Source organism: Oryctolagus cuniculus, chromosome 5 (assembly GCF_964237555.1).
Source record: "Oryctolagus cuniculus chromosome 5, mOryCun1.1, whole genome shotgun sequence".
NCBI classification, from domain to species: Eukaryota; Metazoa; Chordata; class Mammalia; order Lagomorpha; family Leporidae; genus Oryctolagus; species Oryctolagus cuniculus.
Genome location: NC_091436.1, coordinates 84,839,228 through 84,850,041, shown reverse-complemented (window position 1 = coordinate 84,850,041; position 10,814 = coordinate 84,839,228). Strand labels below are relative to the sequence as shown.

The following is a 10,814-nucleotide window of genomic DNA, read 5'->3' as shown; positions in this document are numbered from 1 at the left end:
CCGTGGCTTAACCCACTGCACCACAAGGCTGGCCCCTTTACAGTTTTTAAGGTGACTCTCAACCTAAGGTCCAGAAGACACACAGGAATGTCCCCTATGATGGCTTCACTGTGTTTTGCTTTTCTGGGTACCAAGCTTAAAGAGATGACTGATTGTTGCCATATCCTGCATCTCTTTTAGGCAATTGGGAGTTCCCAGAGAGTATTCATGGAATGACATTTGGCCCACATGACTTATTTTCTTTTCCTATGGAATGTCTTTTATCATATCTCCAAAATAGCTAGCACTTATCTACAGAGATCTAACAATGATTCCTAAATCATATTAATTATGTTTTTATTTTTATTTAATTAGCTAACAGCAGTTACTGAAATAGAAATTGAGGTTTCTTTAATTCCTCTTGGTTCTTTGGTACTCAAAATGTGAGCCAGGGGTCAGAAGCTTTGGCATCACCTGGGAGTACACCTGGAGCTACTGAATCAAAATCTGCACATTAACAACATGCCCCAGATGATTCATATATTAAATTTGAGACACTGCCTCAGTTCACGTAGTTTCTCCCTGGAAAATGTACTAAGGACAGCATACAGCGGCACTTAGGTATGTGCCAAGCCCACTGTGAGGCCCAAGTGATACTAAGATAACTAAAACAAGGCCCCTGTAATAGACAGTAGATTGAAAGAAAGGATTCTAGTAGTCTGAAAATACTCACCTGGATCAACGAGAATTTTTGTATCCAAATGTCTTTCTGCTGTGTGAAAGAATGGAGTTTCAGAATGGCTTTTTTTTTTTTTTTTTTTTTTTGACAGGCAGAGTGGATAGTGAGAAAGAGAGACAGAGGGTGCTTCTCCTGGTCTCCCATGGCTGGTGCGCTGCAGCCGGTGCACCGCGCTGATCCGATGGCAGGAGCCAGGTGCTTCTCCTGGTCTCCCATGGGGTGCAGGGCCCAAGCAATGGGTCCTCCTCCACTGCCTTCCCGGGCCACAGCAGAGAGCTGGCCTGGAAGAGGGGCAACCGGGACAGAATCCGGTGCCCCGACCGGGACTAGAACCCGGTGTGCCGGCGCCGCTAGGTGGAGGATTAGCCTATTGAGCCGCGGCGCCAGCCCAGAATGGCTTTTAATGAGCACAATGCACCTGATACTGTGTTTACTTCCCAAGAGATCATAACTCAAGGAAGGAGAAACAAGAAAAAGGAAAGATGACACATGTCACTGAACTGTTCCTTCATTCCCTAGTCACTAACCCTCAACAGCAACAAAACTAACCTCCCAGAACCCATACATTTAACACTTACTAAGTGTTAGCTGTATGCCCATCTTTGTGCTGGTGTTCCAGTTCTGGATAAATACTACCCGGGCTCAGCTCTTCAAGGTGAGTACAACTACTGTGCAAGTCTGTGAGTGTGAACAGAAGGCTGTGGCTTGCAGATGGAAAGGAAAGGACTAATTTTGCTTTGGTGTTCTTTCCTTTGTAAACATTTTACCATTCCCTTCACTGCAAGGGTGTTCCTCTCACGCATTTCTGGGGCACCTAAGATGCCCATGCTTGAATTAGAGATAGCTACTGTAACCAGTAGTTAAAACTGTCCTGAGCCAAAGTTGAAGCATCATCTGCCATTCAACTATTATTTCTCCTAAGATGATGCAACTTATCATTTTGGCACTGAGCTCTGTATCAATTCTACTCAAAGTGTGGTCTATGGATTTGTTACCAGGCACAGAGATAAATCAACAATGACAGTCTAAAACTTTTATAGCAATCTGACATAGTCACAACATGCAAGGGCATCACTCGAGGACTGGTGTTGTCAAACAGGTATAGTTCAGGTGTTGAACTGAAATGAGCGAGTCAAACGTGACACAAGCTATATACTAGCACTAGAAGGACATTTAATAGTTTAAGGATAATTTGTCAACTGTGACCCAATGCCTATAAAATCCAGAATTTGTCTTGCTCATTTGTTTATTAAGGATAATTTAAATTTAACCATAACTTTAAAGGATCAATTTTGGAACTGGCTATTGATGAAGATTGAAAATTAATGTAGGATACATATGTCCCCTGCTTCATTTTAGATGAAAGTTAAAAACGTGTCTGTGGGCTTACTGAAATTGCTTTAAATTCTCTTATTCCTTTCTCATCAACCTACCTCTGTGAGACTAATTCCCCCTACTATGAATGTTATTGAAACAATCAGTAAGTGTTTGGATATACATGATCCCTTGTTAGTAGTGTTGTCACCTATCCAACCTAGTTAGATAAATTAAGAAGCAAAAAGCAAGCTCACTCATCACATGAAAAACTTTAAATATTAATATTCAAAGTGTTTATTTCGTGTACTAATCAATATTTAATGTGCAGAATTGCTTTTGCCTTCATAACTTGTTTCAGAACAGTGTATACATTTTTGTAATTTATTTTTTCCCAATTATATTGAAATTTATATCATTGAATCTAATAATCTTAAAACGTGGGCTTAGGGGCCTAGCTTTGGCACAGTGGCTGACAAAGTACATGAAGTGCTAGCATCCTATAACAAAAGGCCTGGGTTTGAGTTCCACCTTTTCTTCTACTCTAGCTTCCTGTTAATGTACCCTAGGAGGCAGCAGGCAATGACTCAAGTACTTGAATCTCTGCCACCCATTTGGGAGACCCAGAAAGAATTCCAGGCTCCTGGCCAGTGGCCTGGACAGCCCTGGCTGTTGTGGGCACTTAGAAGGTGAACCAGCAGATGGAATCTGTATTTCTCTCCCCTCTCTCTTTTCCTCTTTCTTTCTGTCTCTGCCTTTACAACAAAGTGAAAATGACTAAAGAAAAAAAACTGATACCAGAAATGTGGGTTAATTGTTTCCTTTGGAATAATTTGTTTTCAAGTAATTTATTTTGTTCTATTTACAAATGTGTGGTCAATATGGATGAGGAGAGATTTTTTTTTTTTTTGCATCAAATAGTTTGAAAATTTTTCTATAGTAACCTGTTAATGGCTACAACTATTGAACCCATCATGGTGAAAAAGCAAGAATGCTATTAGCAAATATACGGAGTGTTTGACTATGTGCTTGACTACGTGTTAGCCACTGTTCTAAGTGCTTTATGTTTATTAAGCCACTACTACCTTATGAATTAGCTGCTATTGTATCGCCAGAAAAGATGAGTTCTTGTCCAAGTCACACAGCTCCAGAGTGGCAGAGTCCAGTTCCCAAGGGCATGCTCTTACTCATGAGGGGGCATAAGATACACATTGTGCTCATACTCATAGTCCTCCACCGAATGTCTGTGGGCTTAAGTGAGTCATTTAACCCCTGTGGGAAAAGAAAGAGATGAATTAGAAAACACAACAAAAGCTACCGTGCAGAGTCCTACCCATGTGCCCGGCGTTGAGCTAAAGGCTTCACACACATGATCTCAGTGTCTCCTAATTTTGTGAGGTGACAGAGGAAATAGTTTCAGGTTGTATGAAAGGTGCTTTAGTGGTGCATGCGCAAGGCAGAAATGAAATTGCATCACATAGTATGAGAAAACTATTCCTTCTCTGAGTCTCTGACTCCAGTTTACATATAGCAGAGTCTCCCTTCGGTGCAGGTCTCATTTCCCTTCGTAACAAAAAGAGAGCAGGTCTTAGGCTTAACACTTTCTTAGGCAACAGGTTCTATTTTACTTTTGTGGCATCTTCAATGCAGGGCAAGTAGTTTTCCATTTATAATAAAGACATAAAATTCTTTTTTGAAATACTTGAGTTTAGAAAGTGAGTTATGGAAAAATATGAAGAAGATAATATTAGTTCCTACATGGACTTGGTATAAATTATAACCTGCAAACTTCAGAAAATGCATAATTTTCTTCATTAACAACTCAGTCAGGTAGGAACTACTCTCCTACATAGTGGAACTGAAGACAAATAACTTCCATAACCTTTCCAAGGCTGCTTTATAGAAAGTTGAGGAGGATTCAAACCTAGAAATGTTTGCCTCCAAAATCAGTGCCCTTAACTGCTGCGCCCATGTGCCTTGGCGGTGATCATGTGTGTTTCCTCCAGCACTAGCATTCTGGACTTTTTAGCAGCACATGATGATCCAAAACAGCAGTTCTCAAAGTGCAGTTCTTTCTGGAAGTCCTCAAGGTCAAAATGTTTTCATCAAATACTGTGGTGTTGTCTGTCTCTTTCACTCCTGTTGGCCGATGAATGTACATGGGAGTTTTCCACAGGCTACCTGACATGTGATGTCATAACACACTGACTACAGACACAGATTTGAAAATCCAGCCATCTTCTCTTATGCCAGATGTTACAAAGATTCACAGAAACATAATGCTATTCTTCCCACTGAATCTTTTCTGCTTATTTGGGAAAATGGAGTTTCTTTTAAATAAAATAATGTGATTTTATTAACACACAATAGGCTTATGATTTCTAAAGCAGTAACCATCAATACATATAACCCATATAAACAAGTGTTTTGTAAGGATGTACAGGGGAGTGTGAGTGTTTAGCCTAGCAATGGAGACTCTGGTTAAGACACTTGAATTCTGCATCAGAGTACCTGGGTTTGATGCCCACTCTGGCTGCTAACTGTAGCTTCCTGTTAATGCAGGCCCTGGAAGGCAGTGGTGATGGCACAAATAATTGGATCTTCAACACCCACCTGGGAGGCCTGAACTGAGTTCCCAGCTCCCTGCTTCAGTGGGCCCATCCCTAGCATAGCTCCCAACCACTGTGGGCGTCTGGAAAGGGAACCAGCAGATATGAACTCTTTCTTTTTCTCTTGGTCTTGTACTATTTCTGTGTCTCAAATTAATAAATAAATAGATAGATAGGTAGATATAAATAGATTTTTAAAGTGGTGTAAAAGGATTTTGAATATAAAATTCCAGTTAGGAAAAATAAATGATAAATATTTTTATTTATTTATTTTTAAAAAGATTTATTTTTATTTATTTGAAAGGCAGAGTTACAGAGAGAGGTAGAGAGAGAGAGATCTTCCATCTGCTGGTTCACTCTCCAAATGGCTGCAGTGACCAGAGCTGGGCCAGGCCAAAGCCAGGAGCCAGGAGCTTCTTCTGAGTCTCCTACACTGGTGCAGGGGCCCAACCACTTGGCCATCTTCTACTGCTCTCCGAAGTGCATTAGCAGGGAGCTGGATTGGAGGTGGAGCAGTCAGGACTTGAACCGGCATCCATATGGGATGCCGGTGCTACAGGTCAAGGCTTTAATCCACTGCGCCACAGCACTGGCACCCAATAAATGGTAAATATTTAAAGTCAGGTGTATGTTCATTATCTTGATTCAGTCATCCCACACTGTATACATATAACATCAATGTGTACTCCATTTATTGAAAAGATAATAAAAGCTGTTTTCTAAAATGAAAGGAAAGAAAAGGAGTGTAAAGGGGTCTCATGACAGAACATACGTGGAAGGAACATAGTTTTTAATGTGAATGGTAAGTCTTCTCTCCCAGTACTTCTGCCCATCCTTTCCTCCTCTGTTTGAGCAGGTAATTCCTGTGATTCATAGCTTCAGAGGAAGAACACTACCAAGCGGAAAGCAGAAATGGTGTCTAGGTTTTGTATTTCCAAAAAGCCTAAATCCATTAAGGAAATTTGTGCTAGGTGCCTTGAAGCAATAATAACAAAATGAAATAAATGTCATCAAGGAAAAATAATGCAGTACCAAGAAAGGACAGCTTTCCTGGGAATAGAAAAGTATTTCTAGCCTCCTGAGGGTGACTGTGGGGAAGAACAAAGACAGGAAGGAGATTAGGAGGTCAGAAAGCAGAGGCCTGGGCTGAAGGAACCATGAAGCTAGAAAGCAGGCTCTGCTCAGCCACTGTGGGGTTTCTTCTAGTGCCTGGGAGCCACGTGGGAGCTGGGAACTCCACTGCCTGCATTCAGAGCCTTTGAGAGTCTGCTGTGCCCTCTGCAATGCAGTGGCTGTCTGCAGGAATGACACCATTTGACTCATCCAACCTGAACAAGTGCTCCTTCAAACATTCCCAGCCCACCTGAAGCCAAGGGGCGTGGTGGGAATCAAGCAGCTCCAGACCTGTAAGTGGAGTCTTGAAGGAATTCGCTGCAGATTTGCCCTGACCCTGGAGAGAAGTTCACAAATCCTTTTCTTTCTTTTTTTTTTCTTTTGAATAATAGGAGCACAGAGTGTAAGTGTGGCGTCTACAGCCTATAAGGGACTGTGTTTCGTTCTAGCAGAAATTGCCAACTGATTACACTGTGATCAAGTTCAGCCCACAGGTGTTTTCTTGGGCCATTCGATGTTTTTATCAGAATTCTTCTGGGCACAAAATGTACTCTCCAGGCTCATTGTAATTTCTCCCATAACCAGCCCCTTTGCCCCTCAACATTCCCTGTCTTATGCCTGGTAAGACATATTACAACACATTACACAAAGTGACCTACAGTAGAGGGGCTCCTTGGCATGAAAACCTGAAACTATACACAATCTTGAGTACATGAATTATTCTGAGAAGTAAGTCTTAGCTCTCATCAACAACTCAAAGGAGTTTCTGACACTTGGGTTGGGATCCTGGCTGCTGTTCACTGCTGGTGTGAGCTTGAGCATGTCACCTCACCATCTGTGTCTCCATTTCTTCATCTGTGAAATGGAACCCCTAATTCTAAGAGTTGATATAAAGAGAAGATAAGCTAATATTTGTAAAGCACTTTGAATGGTGAGATCTTCATATTTGCTATCCTTATTACACAAGGGTTCCTCAAAAAGTTAATGGAACACTCTACATGGGTTTCAAAAGTTTTTCACACCAGAACAAACTTTTAATTCTATTTTTTTCTCTGAATTTTAAGAGGAAGTAGATGGTGGAAGGGGTGTGTTTTATGGGCCAGCTTTGCATAGAGAAGTGACTTAGGACATCTCTGGTGACCCCTGCTCAACCTCAGGATGCAGAATCCCAGCATAAACTTCATGTTAGAAATAGGCAGAGGGGCCGGTGCTACGGCTTTGTGGGTTAAGCCGCCACTTGCAGTGCCGGCATCCCATATGGGCACCAGTTCAAGTCCTGGCTGCTCCACTTCTGATCCAGCTCTCTGTTATGGCCTAAGAAAGCAGCGGAAGATGGCCCAAGTCCTTGGGCCCCTGCATCTACGTAGGAGACCTGGAGGAAGCTGCTGGCTCCTGGCTTCGGATCGGCAAAGTCTAGCTGTTGGGGCCCTCTGGGGAGGAACAGATGGAAGACCTCTGCCTCTCTGCCTCTGCCTCTGCCTCTTTGTGACTCTGCCTTTCAAATAAAATAAAAAAATCTTAAAAAAAAAAAAGAGTAAGACAGAAAGCTTCTGTGCACATGATGAAAAATCTTCCAGCTGCTGGGCTATGAGTGTGCCTCTTGTTCTGAGAAAAACAATGATCTCAAGGTGGCAGTCAGATGTGGCCTGGAGCTGTGGTCTTGGAGACCATAATTCTGCCCAAGAAGCCATTTTTTCCCCCCGGTTCTGAGCCCTGGCCACCAGTCTGGGTCAGCTCAGGGAGCAGGAGTGATGGCAGAATCAGGAGGAGGCTGGAATCCTGCTCCACCACTTTCTATCTGATGTTCTTGGGCAATTTACTAAACCTCCCTGAGTCATCATTTCCTCTTTTGTCAAGTTGAGCCATAATTATCTTACTTTGGCGAAATAATGTATTGTGTGCAAAACACTTGGCAAGTAGTTAGTGCTCGATGAACAGAGCCATTACTTTGGAAAAGTATGCAGTAATGAAATGGGGTTGACTAGGAGCGGAGTGGCATCAGGAGTCTGGGTGTCTGATTGGATGGAGAATGCTAGGACAAAGCCAAGTACTAACGCAGTGAAGACCTGCGTAGGCCCATTGTGTGTGTTTTGCTCCAGCTTCCCTCCAAGCTTGGTAATCACAGATTTCTTACTGCTCCTGTAGTTTTCTTAGGAACTAAAGGAAAGGAAAATTAAGATCAGAATATTCTTTCAAACCCAATTCTTCCCCTCCCAATATTCCCATAGAGGAAAATTTCATTAAGAATTATTTAAGGGCCGGCGCTGTGGTGCAATGGGTTAAAGCCTCGGCCTGAAGCCCCTGCATCCCACATGGGCGCAGGTTCGAGTCCCAGCTGCTCCTCTTCTGCTCCAGCTTCTTGCTAACGCACCTGGGAAAGCAGCAGAAGATGGCCCAAGTGCTTGGGCCCCTGCACTCACGTGGGAGACCCGGAGGAAGCTTCTGGCTCTTGGCTTTAGATCTGCTCATCTCAGGTCGTTGCAGCCATCTGGGGAGTGAACCAGCAGATGGAAGACCTCTCTCTGTGTGTCTCTAATCTCTCTGTAACTGTATTTTTCAAGTAAATAAAATAAATCTTTTTAAAAAAAACAGAATTATCTTAACAGAAGTCCAAACTAGATTTCTCCCTGGCCTGGAAGACAGGAAGTGATCAGACCACAGCAGAATAGAAGTACCCTTGTTCTCAAATCCAAATTCCTAGGAGAGGGAAAGTATGACATCAGCTCCTTTCATATTTCTGCCCCTGATACTTTCAATCAAAGGTATATGTATGCATAGGGTGGACAGGGTATGGAACAGAGTAGAGTAATGTAGACATACAGGTTCATACAATTCATAGTAGAAAACCAAATGGCTAATGAACACCCGAGAAGGTACTTATTTTCACAGAAATATAAAGTAGCATAACAACGTGAGCTGCCCATATTTTTGTATAATCAGGTTCACAATAATGAAAAATGAAGATAATAGAATTATTAAGAACAAAAAGTGACAGGACTTTCTGGGGTCCTGTTTGGTATTATCTTTTTTTAAAGATTTATTTATTTATTTGAAAGTCATGGCCAGCGCCGCAGCTCACTAGGCTAATCCTCCACCTGCGGCGCTGGCACACCGGGTTCTAGTCCCGGTTGGGGCGCCGGTTCTGTCCCAGTTGCTCCTTTTCCAGGCCAGCTCTCTGCTGTGGCCCGGGAAGGCAGTGGAGGATGGCCCAAGTGTTTGGGCCCTGCACCCCATGGGAGACCAGGAGGAAGCTCCTGGCTCCTGGCTTCGGATTGGCACAGTACGCCATCTGTAGCGGCCATTTAGGGGGTGAGCCAACGAATGGAAGACCTTTCTGTCTCTCTCTCACTCTCTAGCTCTGCCTGTCAAAAAAAGAAAAAGTCAGAGTTACACAGAGAGAGAAGGAAAGGCAGAGAGAGAGAGGGAGAGAGAGAGAGAGAGAGAGGTCTTGCATCTGCTGGTTCTTTCCTCAAATGGTTGCAGTGGCCAGAGCTGCGCGAATCTAAAGCCAGGAGCCAGGCACTTCTTCCGGGTCTCCCACATGGGTGCAGGGGCCCAAGGACTTGGACCATCTTCTACTAATTTCCCAGGCCATAGCAGAGAGCTGCATTGGAAGTGAAGCAGCCGGGACTTGAACCAGCGTCCATATGGGATGTGGGCACAGAAGGCAGCGGCTTTATCTGCTATGCCACAGCGCCAGCCCTTTGGTATTATCCTTTAATATTTTAAATGTGCATAACCTTTAAAAAAACTTTTTTCAGACGAAAGCACAAACGCAGTCCCCCACTACCACTAATTAAAAATTATGCAGTCGGGTTTCCCACATTTGAGGAAACCACAGGGGGCTGCACATCCAGAGTGTAATGGATAAGCCTTGCCCTGGGAAAACCAACTTTGTGATCATGGTATCTCCCCTGCCAGGGAAGTATTATGTGCATAAGCTTTAACCAGTAATTTTACTTGTAAGAATGTATCCTCAGGAAATAATTAGATCATGCAAGGCATATATGTACAGAGATGTCTACTGCAGTACTTTTAGTGTTTAAGTAAAACTTAGAGTATCGGAAATGCCCTTCAGTGGAGGGTAGAGATTAAGGATTACTGAGAGACCATTGTAAAGGAGGAGATATGTCCTTATGCAGGATGGACACGAAAACTGTTGCACAAAGAAGAAAAATAGTAGGCTACAGAAAAGAGTGGATAATGTGATCCCATTGTTCTTAGATATACAGAAAATATATTACAGGGGCCAGCGCCATGGTACACTAGGTTAATCCTCCACCTGCAGCGCTGGCATCCAATATGGGCGCTGGTTCTAGTCCCGGTTGCTCCTCTTCCAGTCCCGCTCTCTGCTGTGGCCTGAGAAAGCAGTAGAGGATGGCCCAAGTGCTTGGGACCTTGCACCTGCATGGGAGACTGGGAGGAGGCACTTGGCTCCTGGCTTCGGATCGGCATAGCTCCGGCGTTTCAGCCACTTGGGGAGTTACTCTGTAACTCTGCCTGTCAAATAAATAAATAAAATCTTAAAAAAGAAAACACATTATAGACTCTTTAAGCATATTTGAAATATGTATGCATACACATCTATCAGTATTTGTCTCTGTGCATGTATAGTATATATGTAGAATAGATATAAAACTAATAAGTGTGACCCCTGCAAATAGAACTATAAAAAGTTTTCACTTCCTTCTTTATGCATTTCTATGTAATTGAACTTCTAAAAATTAGCATGAATTTACTTTTGTAATTAGAAAAAAAGCAATATGATATTCCATTTTTTTGGTGGGATCGGGGCATGCACATTTTATATACAAAAGGGAAATATTTGAAATTACAAAATTAAAGAAGCACAATAGGAGAAAGTTTTTGGTATAGCAGTTAAGACCCTGCTTGGGATGCCTGCATTTCTCCCATATTGGAACGCCTAGGTTGGAGACTCTGCTCTGCTTCTGATCAGCTTCCTGCTTAGGAGATAGCAGGTCAAATACTTGGGTCCCTGCCACCCATGTGGGAAGTCTGGAAGAAGTACTGGGCTCCTGGCTTCATCCTCGCCCAGCCCT

The 10,814-nt window shown here is 42.9% G+C and overlaps 1 non-coding gene across 1 annotated transcript; it reads right to left on the bottom strand.

The window, feature by feature from the left end:
- Positions 1–9,512: 9,512 nt before the first annotated feature.
- Positions 9,513–9,683, bottom strand: LOC127493380 (U1 spliceosomal RNA). The gene has a single exon (XR_007923431.2). It is a non-coding gene; the product is annotated as a U1 spliceosomal RNA (small nuclear RNA).
- Between the last annotated feature and the right edge of the window lie 1,131 nt (positions 9,684–10,814).